Genomic DNA, 13,912 nt, shown 5'->3' with positions numbered 1-13,912 from the left:
TTTTAGCTTTGTTCATTGTCAAATCTTAAATAGCACTGTGCTGTTTTTTCCCTTCCTATCTCTGATCCATATTTGAAATAATCAGTGTTAGCCAATAGTTGCAACGTCTTTTTAGAATTTATGAAATTTTTATTAAAACATTTGCAATCTGGCAAAAATATCATTTGATTTAGGAAGTAGTATGGATGAACAGTAAGAATCTACCATATAGCACAGGGAACTATATCCCTCCTTATACCATAAGTGCCATCAGATTTTTTTAATATCTTGTAATAACCTGTAATAGAAAATAATCTGAGGAGTTCCCATTGTGGCTCATCAGGTTATGAACACAACATAGTGTCCATAAGGATGCGGGTTTGATCCCTGGCCTCACCAAGTGGGTTAATGATCTGATGTTGCTACAAGCTGCATGGTAGGTCACAGATGCGGCTTGGATCTGGCATTGCTGTGGCTGTGGTATAGGCTGGCGGCTGTGGCTCTGACTCAGCCCCTAGCCTGGGAACTTCCATATGTTGTGGGTGCAGCCCTAAAAAGGGAAAAAAGAAAATAATCTAAAAAATAATATGTGTGTGTGTATATAGTATAGCTGAATCACTTTACCATACACCCAAAACTAACACAACATTGTAAATCAAGTATACTTCGATTAAAAAAAGAGAAAACCTATAGGACGTTCCCTGGTGGTGCAGCAGGTTAGGATCCTGCATTGTCACAGCTCTGGCATAGGTTCAGTCCCTGTCCCAGGAACTGCCACCTGCCATAGGTGTGGCCAAAAAAAAAAAAAAGACCCCCCAAAAAACCCCCAAACCTAAACTAAAAAAAAAAGGTAGTAGGAATGAAGGACTGGGTAGTAGGAATGAGCACATGTGCGTATATGTATGTACATGTACATGTTTACAACTGTGATCCTCAGAAAAGAATCTTTCAGAAATTTTTTTCTAGTAAATACTATCTTTAAGTACACAAAAACCTTACAATGTATAAATTCACTTATCTTCATAGACCTTTTATAGAACTGTTAGAAAACTGACTTCCATCTCCAATTAGACAAATACCAATTTGGTATTCAATTTAGGCTACAAATATAATGAATTATATAAATGTACAAAAATGAACATATGCAGTTTATATGTACTTGCCACATAGATGTAGGCATGATATTTTACCAAACAAGTTATATATTAAAAATATACACTGACTTGATTTGAATTTCTTTCCTCCATGTTTTTTGTTATTGGTTTTCTATTGTCTTAAAGATGTTTTTGCAACATTTAGATTCTTGTATGTTTTTTTGCTTTGGACACAGACAATTATGTATACCTGTCAGAAGGCAGTTGGAAGCCCTGTACTTTCTCAGTGTAGATCTTTTTTTAAAACTTTTATTGTGGTATAGTTGATTTACAGTGTTGTATTTGCTTCATGTTTACAACAAAGTGAATCAGTTATACATATACATATGTCTATACTTTTCCCCCATATAAGTTATTATAGAGCATCTCAGTGTAGACCCTGCTGTCCATTGAAAATATTGCAGTCTTTCTTCTTTCTAGAATTCTGGCTCTCCAGGGAAAAGAATGGCAAGGTAGTTTGGCAGCTATAAGGAATATTAACTAAAGTAGAGAGAGAAGTTAATGGGGCTGAAAAATGACAAAATTTTTTTCACAGTTTTTAAGACAATCTCATTGTATTGAATAAGTATTGAAGTATTTATTGGAAACCTGTATTGTGTCTAGTGCATTTGGTTACTGACCATTGATGTAACCTATATATCCCACAGAAGAATTAAACAATGAATTCTCTTGTTTAGCGAAAAAGTCACTGAATCTTTTCTAAACTTTAAGACTACCTTTTTTTAATGTGCTTTTTTTATAATCCTACTTTATATTTTAATTCATACTCTTATTAGTCTATATACTAATATACTTTCCTTATATATAATAGTAATTATTAACATTGCTAAGTTATTGTTAATTATTACTAAGTAATTGTTAAGTGCCAAATATATAACATTTATTATATGCCAAACCCTGTTCTAAGTGTTTTACATAGGTTATTTAATATGTTGATTATCTCATTCACATAACTTATTAATTTTTAAAAAAATCCCTATGAAGCAGATAATATTACTATCTTCATTTTACAGATGATGATAAGATTTTAAGGACTTTGTCTAAAGACAATCAGCTGTGATATAGCTGAACTAATAATATTCAAACCTCAGCATATATGTATATATATGTATGTAATAAGTTTACATTATCATTTTTAATAATGGCAGCTTATAGTGAGATATGATTTCAAAGTAATAAGCACCTCCCCATCCTGGACAAACCAAGACCTAAGCATTCATAAGGGCAGAGCTCTTTAAAGTAGCCCCTTGAGAGACTATATATTATTCCAGCTAGTCTATGTTGGATGAAAAACATTGTTACTGTCCTTGTGGTATGGCCTTCACTTCATAAAGCCCTTAGGAAGACAAGTTTCTTGACTTCATACTCTCATCTGTTTTCCAGAGTGGTATTCATTAAATTTATCTGTAAATATCTTTTGGTTATTCAGAAAAACAAACAGGAAGTTCTCTGGTAACTCAGGGAGTTCAGGATCCGGCGTTGTCACTTCTGTGGCTTATGTTGCTGCTCTGGCTTGAGTTCGATCCCTGGCCAGGAACTTCTGCATGTCATGGGTGCAGACAAAAAAAAAAAATTCGATCTCCGACCTTACTCAGTGGGTTATGGATCTGGCATTGCCGTAAGCTGTGGTGTAAACTGGCGGCTGTAGCTCCGATTTGACCCCTAGTCTAGGAACCTCCATATGCCGTAGGTGTGGCCCTAAAAAGACAAAAAAGTAAAAAAATAAAAAATAAAAACAAAAACCAGACAACCCATACCCTTGAAGTGCTAAGGACTTTTCATCGTGTGCTGTGAGGTACAGAGGTACAGAGGTACAGAGACAAGACTAAAAGGAGTATTCTTTGAAAGCTTTGAGTATTTGTGATAAATATCCCTAAAATAAGTATAATTAGCCTCACAGGATGAGTTCCTGGGAAGGGCCTGTATTTTTTCTGAAGTGTCTTCTCCGTGTAATCCTGATACCGTGGTATGTCATTCCACGGAGCAGTTCGTATGTCACTTAAAGCTTTTGTTCACTTGCTGTCTCCTCTTTGGCCTGAGAGTTCCTCAAGGGTGAAGGCTTTCTTTTTCGCATTTATATCCCTTGTGCCTAAAACCTGGCATATAGTAGTTGCTCAGTAAATATTTATCAAATGAACAGTTTATGTGCATAAGTTTTAATATATGAGTTTGAGTCAGTCATAGTACTTTACTCAGTATAAAATATATACTAATTTTTCAAATTAAATACTTTTCTTTTATATATATATATATATATATATATATTTTTTTTTTTTTTTTTTGCCTTTTCTAGGGCCGGTCCCACAGCATATGGAGGTTCCCAGGCTAAGGATCTAATCGGAGCTGTAGCCACCAGCCTACACCGGAGCCATAGCCACATGGGATACGAGCCGCGTCTGCGACCTACACCACAGCTCATGACAACGCTGGATCCTTAACCCACTGAGCAAGGCCAGGGACTGAACCTGCAACCTCATGGTTTCCAGTCAGATTCGTTAACCACTGAGCCACAATGGGAACTCCTAAGTTAAATACTTTTAAATATGAACTTATTTTTAAAAGTTTAGTAAACTTCATTGAGGATTAAATTACTACAATAAAATACGTTTTAAGTAAATAGATTGAGTTTTACAAAATGTATATGCCTTTGTAACCACTTTTTTCTTTTTTGGGCCGCTCTGAGGCATGTGGAGATTCAGCTGCAGCAACATGGGATCCTTTAACCCCTGTGCTGGGTCAGGGATCAAACCTGCATCCTGACATTGCAGAGATACCACTGATCCCTTTGAGCCACAGTGGGAACTTCCCTCATTGCCTTTTTTTTTTTTTTTTAATTTTATTTTATTTATTTATTTTTTTTTTTGTCGTTTGTTTTTTGTTGTTGTTGTTATTGCTATTTCTTGGGCTGCTCCCACGGCATATGGAGGTTCCCAGGCTAGGGGTCCAATTGGAGCTGTAGCCACCGGCCTATGCCAGAGCCACAGCAACGCGGGGTCCGAGCCGCGTCTGCAACCTACACCACAGCTCACGGCGACGCCGGATCATTAACCCACTGAGCAAGGGCAGGGACCGAACCCGCAACCTCATGGTTCTCAGTCGGATTCGTTAACCACTGAGCCACGACGGGAACTCCCCCCTTATTGCCTTTTTGAAGGCACTTCTCTCTCCTGCCCTGTTCTTTGCCCCAGGGCTTTTTGTCACAACAGATTAATTTTACCTTTTTCAGAATTTCATGTAAATGGAATCATACACTAATGTACTCTTGTTTTTGTCTTCTTTTGCTCAGCATGTTTTTGTAATTCATTCATGTTGTGTCTGTCAGTAGGTAGTTCATTCTTTTTTTTAACCCCTAATTTTTTAAACTTTTTATTTTGAAATATTTTTAGACCTAGGGAGGAGGTACAAAAATTTACTTTTTCTCTCTTCTGATGGTCATCTTACTTGACCGTGGTTGATTATAGCATAATTATAAAAACTAAGAAATTAACATTAGTACGGTACTGTTAAACTACAGACTTTATTCAGTTTTTACACTAAACCTTTATTCTAATCCAAGATCTAAACCAGAATCTCACATTGCATTTAGTTGTCATATTCTCCTTGTCCCTTCGTGACACTTCCTAAGTCTTTCATGTCTTTCATTGCTTTGACACTTTTGGAGAATACTGGTTAGGTAGTTTTGTAGGATGTTCCACAATTTGGGTTTGTCTCATGCTTTTTTATGAATAGTTTGAAATATTAAGCATATATGGGAAGAATACCAAAGAAGCAATATGCCCTTCTTAGAGCATGATGTCAGGGGTACATAATGTTGATAGGTCTTATTACCTGTGATGTTAATCAGTCAACATTAGGAAATTCTCGTTTCTCTTTAAACTACTTTTTTTCTGGAGGGAAGGCCAAATAGTAGTCCTTTCTTTGTAAACCACAGTTCGTTTATCCATTTATCTGTTGATGGGCATTTGGGTTTTTCCAGTTTGTAGCTCTTGTGGGTAAAGCTGTTGTGAACATTTGTATACAAGTCTTTTTGTTGATGTATATTTTTATTTTTCCTGGGTAAATACTTAGGAGTGTAATTGCCAGATTATGTTTACCTTAGAGGAAACTGTCAAATGGTTTTTCAAAGTAGTGATACCACTTTAAATTCCTACCCACAAACATGAGAACTCCAGTTGTTCCACTCCTTACAACACTTGATACTCTCAGTCCTTTGAATTTTGGTCATTCTAGTGAATATGTGGTATTATTTCACTGTCGTTCTACTTTGTATTTCTCTGTTAAGTGGTGATGTTGAAAATCTTCATCCACTTATTGGCTCTTTGTGTTTCTGTTGTGAAGTGCCTATTCAGATGTCCAAGTTATAGAAGTTCTTTTATATTCTGAATACTAGTCCTTTGTCAGTTATATATCTTGTGAATATATTGACTAATATGTATTAGTCTGTCGACATTCTGTTCCATTGATCTAAGTGAATATCATATGGACTTGACTGATTATTCTAGGTTTATAATCAGTCTTAAAGTTAGGTAGTGTTAAAGTCTCTAACTTTATTCTTTTTTTCAAATTGCTTTGATATTCTAGGTCTTTCACATTTCTATATAAATTTTAGAATAAGCTTATCAGTTTCTCAAAAAAGCCTGGTGGAATTTTGATTATTAGGGCTGCACCTGCAGCATATGGAAATTCCCAAGCTAAGGGCTGAATTGGAGCTGTAGCTGCTGGCTTATACCACAGCCACAGCAATGTGGAGTCTGAGCCACATCTGCGACCTACACCACAGCTCAAGGCAACTCTGAATCCTTAACCCACTGAGTGAGGCCAGGGATCGAACCGAGTCCTCATGGATACTAGTCCTGTTTGGTAGGGTTTGTTACCTCTGAGCCACAATGGGAACTCCACCTAATCTTTTTTAGTATCTTTTAGCAAATTTTTTTTTTGTGATTTTTGATGTAAAGTTCTTATACATATTTTGTTACATTTATCTGTTAAGTATTTTCATATTTCATGGAGCTGTAAATGGTGCTTTAAATTTCATTTTCTGGGGTTTTTTTTGTCATTGGCATTTGGGGATGCAGTTTATTTTTGTATATGGTGACTTGCTTAATTGGCTTATTAGTTTTAGTAGCTCTTTTATAGATTATTTAGAACTGTCTATATGTATGATCATATCATCTGCAAATGATTTTCTTTTCTAGGCTATATATCTTTATATCTTATATTAAAAAATGTTTTTGGCCTTATCGCACTAAAACCTTAGTGTCATATTGAACAGAAGTGCTGAGAATGGACCGTCTTGTATATTCTTGATCCTAGGGTGAGAATGTTCAGTTTTTCATGATTAAGTATGATGTAGGTTTTTTATAGGTATTTTTTATCAGCATTGAGGAAGTTCCCTTTCATTCTTAAGTTTTCTGAGTTTTTTTTAATGTGAATGAGTGCTCAATTTCATCAAATGTTTCTTTGCCTCAGTTGAGAGGATCATATTTTTTTTCTTCTTTTTTTAATTAAAAAAAAATTTTTTTTTTGGTCTTTTTAGAGCTGCACCCACGGCTATGGAAGTTCCCAGGCCAGGGGTCTAATTGGAGCAGTAGCTGCTGGCCTACACCACAGCCACAGCAACGTGGGGTCCAAGCCACATCTTCGACCTACAGCATAGCTCATGGCAATGCCAGATCCTTAAATCACTGAGCAAAGCCAGGGATCGAACCTGTATCTTCATGGATGCTAATCAGATTCATTTCTGCTGAGCCATGATGGAACTCTTGTTTTTTCTTTTTTTAAATCTGTTAAAAGGATGAATCGCATTCATTGTTTTCTGAGTGTTAAACCAACCTTGCATTCCTGGAATAAATCTTGCTTGGTCATGTACTTTAAAAAGAATATATTGGCAAATTTGATTTGCTGGTACTTGGTTGAAAGATTTTGCCTTATGTTCAGGTATTGGTTAATAGTTTTCTTGTAATGTCTGTCTAATTTTGGTTTGAGGGTAGTGCTGGCTTCATATAATGACTTGGCTTTTTTTTTTTCTTTTTAGGGCCACACCTGTGGTGTATGAAATTTCCCAGTCTAGGGGTAGAATGGGAGCTGCAGCTGCCAACCTACACCACAGCCACAGCAACACCAGATTTGAGCCACATCTGCTACCTATACCATAGTTCACAGCAATGCCAGATCCTTAACCCACTGAGCGAGGCCAGGGATTGAACCTTCATCCTCATGGGTACTAGTCAAGTTCATCACCACTGAGCCACAACAGGAACTCCGTAACATTTTTTTTTCTTTTAAGGGAAAATGATTTGAGAACCATTTCCTTTTCCTATTTTCTGAAAGTTTGGGTAAGACTGGCATTATTTTTTTTCCTTAACTATTTGCTATAATTAACTAGTGAAGCCGTGTAGGCCAGGAGCAGAAGTTGCCAGGCTAGGGACTGAACCCGAGTTATGTCAGTGACAATGATGGATCCTTAACCACTAGGCTACCGGGAACTCCTGTGGGAAGGTTTTAAATTACACTTTCAACTTTTATTTATTTTTTTTGTCTTTTTTTGTTGTTGTTGTTGCTATTTCTTGGGCCGCTCCCGCGGCATACGGAGGTTCCCAGGCTAGGGGTTGAATCGGAGCTGTAGCCACCAGCCCACACCAGAGCCACAGCAACGCTGGATCTGAGCCGCGTCTGCAACCTACACCACAGCTCACGGCAACGCCGGATCCTTAACCCACTGAGCAAGGGCAGGGACCGAACCCGCAACCTCATGGTTCCTAGTCGGATTCGTTAACCACTGAGCCACGACGGGAACTCCCTCAACTTCTAAACATATGTATAGGGCTAGTCAGTTTCTGTTTCTTCTTGTATTGATTTTGATAACTGTGCAATTTTATCCAAGATTTAAATTTATTGGCATCAAATTATTCATAATATTCTTTTAATGTCTGTAGGATCTGTTCAAATATTCTCATTTTCATTCCTGATACTGGTAATTTGTGACTTTTTTTTCCTTCATCAATCTAGCTAGACATTTACCAGTGTATCAATCTTCCCCCACCCACTGGCAAAGAACTACCCTTTGTTTTCTGTGAGTGCATGAGAATGAGGACAATTTAAATTTAAAGGTGATTTTAAATTAATTATTTGTAACGATAAGGTTCCAACCTGCTTTTATAATAATTGCTAGCTATAAAAACAGTAGTAAGGGAATTCCCCTTGTGGCTCAGCGGTAACAAATCTGACTAGTATCCATGAGGATGCGGCTTCAATCTGTGGCCCCGATCAGTGGGTTAAGGATCTGGTGTTGCCATGAGCTGTGGTTGTAGGTCACAGATGAGACTTGGATCCTATGTTGCTATGGCTGTGGTGTACACTGGCAGCTGTAGCTCCAATTCAACCCTAGCCTGGGAACTTCTATATGCGGCCCTAAAAAAAGCAAAACAAAAACAGAAAACAGTAGTTACTTATAAAATTAGTAAAGTACTATCCAAATATTTTAGGCATCATTATTTTGTTTATATTTTTTATTAGAACCCAGGCAATAAGCACTTTTATTTTTTATTATAATTATTATTTTGAATGTTTTGCTTCAGTATTCTAACTTAACACCATTAACATTTTTTACATTGTTGACCTACTTTCTTGCTTCAAGTGTTTATAAACAATGCCAGTTTGCTGGGCATAATGAAATGTGACACAGTGCATTTTCTTTCATTTTTTCCCTCTGTATATTTTTACTTTAGAGTTTGGGGGAATCAGAGAAGTGGTTGTTTTCTCTTTTTTTCCAGTATTAGTTCTGTATATATTAAGTACTTAATAAACAGTAGCTACCTTCTTTGTGTACTGCTATTCCTAATAGAGAAGACATTCAGTAAGTTTTTTTTTTGGTTTTTCTTTTTGTGGCTGCACCCATAGCATGTGGAAAGTCAGGGATTCAGTCTTAGCTGCAACTGTGATTTATGCTGCAGCTGTGTCAATGCTGGATCCTTTAGCCCATTGCACCAGGTTGGGGATCAAACCTGTGCTTGCACAGTGACCTAAGCCTCTACAGTCAGTTTCTTTATAATGACTTTTATTTTTTCTGCTATAGTCAGATTCTTAACCTACTGTGCCACAGTGGGAACTCCAGCATTTCCTTTTTTTTTGCTGGAGGATGGAACAAGCCAATAAGTGTTCATTTTATCTGAAATGATTAGATATGTTATGAAATTTCCATCCAGCATAATCTATGAATTGGCTATTTGTGGCAAATAGTGTTTTGAGTGATTCAGAGTTACCATTTACAGCATAGATGGATTACTAGTTTTCAGAGTTAGAATGTAGTAAAAATGAAGTTCCCATTGTGGCTTAGTGGTAATGAACCTGACTGGCATCCATGAGGACGCTGGTTCAGTCCCTGGCCCCACTCAGTGGGTTAAAGATCCAGCATTGCCGTGAGCTGTGGTGTAGGTCACAGACGAAGCTTGGATCTGATGCTGCTGTGGCTGTGGCATAAGCCAGCACCTGTAGCTCTGATTCGACCCCTAGCCTAGGAACTTCCATATGTTGCGGGTGTGGTACTAAAAAAAAAAAGAAAAAGAGAGAGAAATTGATGTCCTTGTAGTTTTAAAAATTTTACGATTTTGCTTACAGTTTAGTACACGTATTCCCCTGAATGTAATATGTCAGTGTTCAGTAACAGTCCATTTCGTTAAGAACCTCGTTATCTTCATCTCCGAATGCCAGCCTCATTCCTCAGTTTTTTAGAGAAAATTCCTTTATCATCAACTATCTCTATAATTAAAGCAAGCTGTACATTTTTTGCTTTTATTAGTTTTTTTACGGAATCTCCTTGTAAGATTGACATTTTTATATACGATAAAAACTGAAACTCCTAAACTAAAAGCTTTTGGAAATAAATCAGTTTTAATCCTGAAATCTGCCCATAGAATTAATGCTAGGATTGGTATTTAGCTCCTTATCTCTGTAATACTGTAGATTAACACTTTATTTCTCTAATGGGATTATGTACATGAACTATGGTCTAACGTGTTTGTCTACTAAGTACAGTTTATATATATGAACTGAACATATATATATATGTCAGTGTTTAGAATCTGGGTAATACTTAGTCTTGTATATTAGCTTTGCCACTGACCAGTGGTAGACTGTTTTATGTAAAAAGTACCTATCAAGTCTATTTATAATTTCTTACCCCAAATTACTTGAGCAACATTCTTTCCACATGATATAAATATATATCAGTAACTGGTCCTTTGAATTTTTGACTTCCTCTGGAGGTAAGTGTTTTTTTGTTTCCTCTTTCTTGAGGCTTCTCTTTTTCTTAATTAGACCTGTTGAGTGCTCTGGTTTCCTATGTTAACCTGCCCTCATGTAGGTCCTTTCTAGATCTCAGATTTGTGTTTGTGGTCTTTATCTGAGAGTAATTTTTAGCCTTTTTATGCTTAAATGGGGCAGACTGATGGATCAGACTTGTGAGCTCATTCTCTAGGACAAATAAATCAAAAAAGATCTTGCAAGTCTAAAGATTAGGTCTTTAGACTTGTGAGAGAGCAAGAAAGTTGTTTTGTTTTGGTTTTTTTAGGGCTGCACCTGCAGCATATGGAAGTTCCCAGGCTAGGGGTTGAATCGGAACTGCAGCTGTTGGCCTACTCTGCAGCCACAGCAACACAGGATCTGAGCCAAGTCCGTGGCCTACACCATAGGTCACAGCAACACCAGATCCTTAACCTGCTGAGCGAGGCCAGGGATCAAACCTACATCTTCGTGGATACTAGTAGGGTTTATTACCACTGAGCCACAAAGGGAACTCCCTGTTTTTCTGACCTCACTTAATATGACAATCTCTAGTTGCATCCATGTTGCTGCGAATGGCATTATTTTGTTCTTTTTATGGCCAAGTGGTATTCCAGTGTGTGTGTGTACGTGTACCACATCTTCTTTGTCTGTTCATCCATTGTCTGTATGAACCACATCTTAATCTGTTCTTCTGGTTGTTACCATGTCTTGGCTATTGTGAATAGTGCTGCTGTGAACATAGGAGTGCATGTATCTTTTTGTAGTTTTTACCAGATATATTCCCAGAAGTGAGATTACTGGATCATATGGTAATTCTACTTTTAGTTTTTTGAGAACCTCTCAAAAATAGTTCTCTTCATTATAGAAATAGTATATTCCCAATTTACATTCCCACCAGCAGTGTCGGAGGGTGTCCTTTTCTCCACACCCTCTCTAGCATTTGTTATTTGTAGACTTATTATTTTTTTTTTTTTTTGCTATTTCTTGGGCCTCTACCGCGGCATATGGAGGTTCCCAGGCTAGGGGTCCAATTGGAGCTGCAGCCACTGGCCTACGCCAGAGCCACAGCAACGCGGGGTCCGAGCCGCGTCTGCAACCTACACCACAGCTCACGGCAACGCCAGATCGTTAACCCACTGAGCAAGGGCAGTGATCGAACCCGCAACCTCATGGTTCCTAGTCGGATTCGTTAACCACTGCGCCACGACGGGAACTCCTGTAAACTTATTAATGATGGACATTCTGACCAGTGTGAGGTGGTACCCTATTGTAGTTTTGCTTTGCATTTCTCTAATACTTAGTAATGTTGAGCATCTTTTCATGTGTATACTGGCCATCAAAATGTGGTTTCTTTTAACAAGCAAAATGTTAGTAGGTGTTAAGAGAGAGTAATCTGGTTATAAAAAAAAGATTTAAAAAAAGGTGAGATAAACCTCTTTCTGTTTTGAAGGATAAATTCCATACACTCTGACTATTAGGCCCAGTATTGTTTTTATCTGTACTTTAGACACTGTGTAGTTGGAGGAAAAGAAGAAGCATCAGACTGTGATTGACTTGGGTTTGGATCCCAGCTCTACCTTGTACTAGCTCTCAGCCGCCAGCATGTTACTTAACCTTCCTGATCTCAGTTTCTTCATTTAATCTAGAATGGGGTAGGGTGTGGGGGTAAACTATGAAATAATATATAATGATTAATACAATGAAAGTAGTTTTCTTGCTTTGACTGGTTATACCAAAGTGTTACTATACTGAACTTGAGCAGTAAGGGAAACTATAAGGAGAAAAATATAAATATTTGACTCGTTTGTACTTCTGTATATCGTGGGAAAAACTGGAATGCTAGACACATGGCAGTAGAATATTTAATCACTCTTTTACTTTTGATATTTCTTCTTAAGTATTGCAAATGATCACAAGCTTAATAGGAGGTTAAAGTTCTTTCCTGAGTAGATTTTTAATGACAAGGTATTTGACGTCAGATTATGTTTCCATAGAGATTAAGCAATGTTTTCAGTAAAGGGTTATTTCTTAGCAGGATCATACTGAAGGAATAGATTTCTGAAAAAGGTTCTTACTTGAATTTCTTTTTTTGGTGTTTTTTTTTTTTGTTTGTTTGTTTGTTTTTTGTCTTTTTGCCTTTTCTAGGGCTGTACCCACGGCATATGGAGGTTCCCAGGCTGGGGGTCTAATCGGAGCTGTAGCCGCTGGCCTACGACAGAGCCACAGCAATGTGGGATCCGAGCTGCATCTGCAACCTATACCACAGCTCACGGCAATGCCACATCCTTAACCCACTGAGCAAGGCCAGGGATTGAACCCACAACCTCATGGTTCCTGGTCAGATTCGTTAACTCCTGAGCCACGACGGGAACTCCAAGTTCTTACCTGAATTTAAAATTTTTATTTTATGACAAATGCATCACTGGTATGCTTCTAATAAGTACAAGGAGAGTTACTCACTTTTGTGAAACAGTTAAGACTCTCAAGTGGAAAGTAGTTGTTGACCTTTGCAGTTACATGAAAGATTTAAACATGCTATAAGTTCCATGAAATTAATATCAAAATTATATATGTAGAATTGTTGAGTTTTCAGAAATTTTTACCCCAAGGAGAGTAACACAGTATTTTTGGGTGGGGGCAAAATTTGTTAATATTTACTTAGGAGTTCCTGTCGTGGCTCAGTGGTTAACGAATCCGACTAGGAACCATGAGGTTGTGGGTTAAATCCTTGGCCTCACTCAGTGGGTTAAGGATCCGGTGTTGCTATGAGCTGTGGTGTAGGTCGCAGATGAGACTCGGGTCTAGTGTTGCTGTGGCTCTGGCATAGGCCAGTGGCTACAGCTCCTATTAGACCCCTAGCCCGGGAATCTCCACATGCCGAGGGTGTGGCCCTAAAAAAGACAGAAAAACAAGGGAAAAAAAATTTACTTAATGCCCTTCACAAATATAGAGTAACTCTTGGTTGAGGATTATGACAGTATATTACTATTTTTTACTTGGTTCATTTAGAAAATTATCTGGATTTTTTTTCAATTAAGAAATCTGGGCTTTTTTTTTTTTTTTTTTTTTTTTTAGTCTCTTTGCCTTTTTCTCGGGCCACTCCGAGGGCATATGAAGATTCCCAGGCTAGGGGTCTAATCAGAGCTGTAGCCACCGGCCTACGCCAGAGCCACAGCAACATAGGATCCCAGCCGCGTCCTCAACCTACACCACAGCTCACCGCAACGCAGGATGCTTAATCCACTGAGCAAGGTCAGGGATGGAACCCGCAACCTCTTGGTTTTTTAGTCAGATGCATTAACCACTGAGCCACAACGGGAACTCCTTTTTTTTTTTTTTTTATCTTCTTCTCAAAGATCCAAAAGAGACACATTGCAATATTTTACCAGCTCCAGCACCTTTAGGTTCTGAGTCATTTCAGTGTCTGGTTCTGAGCCATTTCAGTAAGTCCAGCAATAAGTTCCTTATTTCTATCACCATTTCAAAACCAGTGGATA

General features: G+C 37.8%; 2 protein-coding genes across 4 annotated transcripts in view; both read left to right on the top strand.

The window, feature by feature from the left end:
- Positions 1 to 13,912, top strand: part of NT5C2 (5'-nucleotidase, cytosolic II) — a 105,010-nt gene that overhangs the window by 54,763 nt on the left and 36,335 nt on the right. The window lies entirely within an intron of this gene.
- Positions 1 to 13,912, top strand: part of PCGF6 (polycomb group ring finger 6) — a 225,002-nt gene that overhangs the window by 174,761 nt on the left and 36,329 nt on the right. The window lies entirely within an intron of this gene.

This window comes from Sus scrofa, chromosome 14 (genome assembly GCF_000003025.6).
Source record: "Sus scrofa isolate TJ Tabasco breed Duroc chromosome 14, Sscrofa11.1, whole genome shotgun sequence".
NCBI lineage: Eukaryota > Metazoa > Chordata > Mammalia > Artiodactyla > Suidae > Sus > Sus scrofa.
The sequence above is the reverse complement of the archived record's forward strand: the minus strand, read 5'-3'. Positions and strand labels throughout refer to the sequence as shown.